Here is a 2,695-nt window from a genome sequence, read left to right on the forward strand (position 1 = left end):
GAAAAGTCTATCCCTTCCTGTACCTCCATACCAGACACTGCAGTAGCTTGCATCGGGACCTTCGGGGTTAAAGAAATCTGAGATCTCTCCACAACGGGAGCCCTGGAGACACTCCCAGGATCCCTCCTCAAAGCATCCGAATAGGAGTTCTTAGGCTTAGGATTCATTGGGCAGTCTCTGAAAATATGACCTGCTTTCCCACAAACATTGCACACTTTTGGGTTTGAGCAGGAACTAGACAAATGACCTTCTTTTTTGCAACGAGAACAAATCAGTCTTGTCTCTCTACAGTTGTCCACAGTATGGCCAAAAATTTTACATTTTCTACAATAACTCGGTCCACCCTCAAAAAACAACAAGCCTCCATCTCTCCCGATTGAAAAGGACTCAGGTGGATATGACATACCACCAGCACAGGTCGGGTCGGCTCTAAACCTGACAAGGAATTTATGTTTTCCTGTCCACAAAAGTTCAGAATTCAAGACTTTATGTATGTATTTGATTTCCTCACAAAATCTATGCAGGAACGCGGTAATACTTTCGACAGAAACAGGGGTTGTACATATAAACCACCAATGGCACACCATTATTATACAATAGGGTAAATGTCAGCCCATCCAACTGATCTTTAAGGAACATATGTAAGTTGTGACAAGATTGAGCACATGTCAAAACCAAAGTGTAACGCCCTCTCCTAGGGTCTTGCAGACAAAGAATCTCATCTTTTCTAACATGTAATATCTTAAAAAGTACCTCTTGAACAAGATGCTTTAAAGTAAATTTTTTCTTTTTCTCCTCCGCAACGTCGAACCCAAAGGCATTACGGACCCGGAATTCTCCGGTCCCAGCGGGGCGTATGATCACGCCCATCTTGAGATTTGTGTGCCATCCGCTGTCCGCTCTCCGTCCTTCGCCATCCTTCGCCGTCCATCGATCGCCTTCTCGAGCCTCAGCCCTGGCTGCGTCCGGTCAAGCCATGATCGCAGCCAAAAGGCCGAGAAGCGATAACCTAAAAAAGGGTTCGCAGTACAGGCCGATGGTCCCCAATGCAGAACACTTATGAAGGCCCCAGACACAGTCTGGGAGGCTTCTTTCTCTTACAAACCAGGGAAAACGTGCATCCTACGCTCAGAAATCACCAGCATGCTCTTCTTCGTGATCGCCATCTGCATAGCTCCGCCCACTTTTGGCCACACCTTTTTTTGCACGTAAGTCCTGGTGCCAAAGCACGCCAAGCAGGAAGACAGATGAGAGGTGAATGGGGTAGTGAAAAATTGTGTGAGAAGAGAAAAAAAAAAAAAAAAAAAAGGGTATGCTTGTTGATTGTGATGTCAAGGCCCCATTGTAGAGTGTTCCATCAGGGCCCTTGTGATGTCATACAGTGACCTGACCTTACTTGACCTCTGACCTGACAAGCCTCTTGTGACACGTGCAGTGTTCCGTCCATTGTCCAGACAAGGTAGGTCCAGATGCTGCCGATACATAGGAAGTGCTGCACTACTTTTTAGCCTCCAAGTAATCCAGCTCAAAAGATCCACAAGAGGGAGACACAGGCAAACTTTACTTATTTACTAAAGCACTGGAAATGAAAAATGGTTACATCAAGCAAACTTGTTACAAAAGGGTCAATTCCCAGGAATAATTCAGCATCCGAGGTGTGCACAACAGGCCCAAATCAAACCAAGGTGCATGGAGGTCCAAACACTTCATTCAGGTGATAAGCGAATTAACTGACACATCAGTCTTAATTGGATTTGGGGTGTGAGGAGACTGGCTGGCTGGGTTGCTTGGTGCTGGAACAAACCAACAGCTGATGCAATTAGGAGATTGACAGACTAGATGCAGGTACGCAGAAAGCAGCACAGCACTGACTGGGCAGAGAGAGGAAAAGCTGAAGTGCAGACTCCTGAGGCAGGACACACACAACTTTCCACTTGCTGGAAGGATGCTTGCAATCAATCAATTTCATTCTGTTTAGTCATACTGGATTAGAAGGGGTGCATCGGTTCTGGAGGTACTGCAATACCAGGTCAATGCGTGGAGTGGACAGAGCAAGCTCTTTTTCCATCTCCCTGTTCAAAAAATCCATTTAATATATGGTCCCCAGATAGGGGACGTATCAGATATTAAACTGATAAGAACAGAATATTTTCTTAAGTTGACTACCCCAAAGGGGTATATTTTATTTAAAACAATTTATACATACAAATTTACTTATTACAATCATAAAAACATTTTTCAAAACATAAATAGCATGTATATAATCATATACTTGACCCCCATTCCCTTAAGAATCAATTGTTGCACATAAAAGAAGCGTTTTTTTTTTTATCCAATAAATAATATTTATACATTTCATCAAATACCATTTTTAAAACATTATCCACAGAAATAACTTGTTTAAAACATAAGATGTTTCTGGCCGCCCAGAGAGCTGCTTTAACTAAATTGGTGATCTTCCATGGTATAGTATTTTTGGTCCTTGATGGGCACTCCAGACACCCATAAAACACACCGTCCATAGTTAAAACTTTTAATCCTGTTATCTTCTTTATTAAGGGGAGCATTTTAGTCCATATTATTTGTGCAAAATAGCAATACCATAGTAAATGAAAGACGTTCTCCTCCTCTTTGCATGCTCCCCTGGGACATTCAGCGGTGCCAGTCAATCCTCTTTGGTGCTGGAATGCCCGGC

General features: G+C 43.2%; 1 non-coding gene across 1 annotated transcript; it reads right to left on the reverse strand.

Moving 5' to 3' along the window:
- Positions 1-1,992: 1,992 nt before the first annotated feature.
- LOC122942709 lies at positions 1,993-2,179 on the reverse strand. The gene has a single exon (XR_006390657.1). It is a non-coding gene; the product is annotated as a U2 spliceosomal RNA (small nuclear RNA).
- Between the last annotated feature and the right edge of the window lie 516 nt (positions 2,180-2,695).

Source organism: Bufo gargarizans, chromosome 6 (assembly GCF_014858855.1).
Source record: "Bufo gargarizans isolate SCDJY-AF-19 chromosome 6, ASM1485885v1, whole genome shotgun sequence".
NCBI classification, from domain to species: Eukaryota; Metazoa; Chordata; class Amphibia; order Anura; family Bufonidae; genus Bufo; species Bufo gargarizans.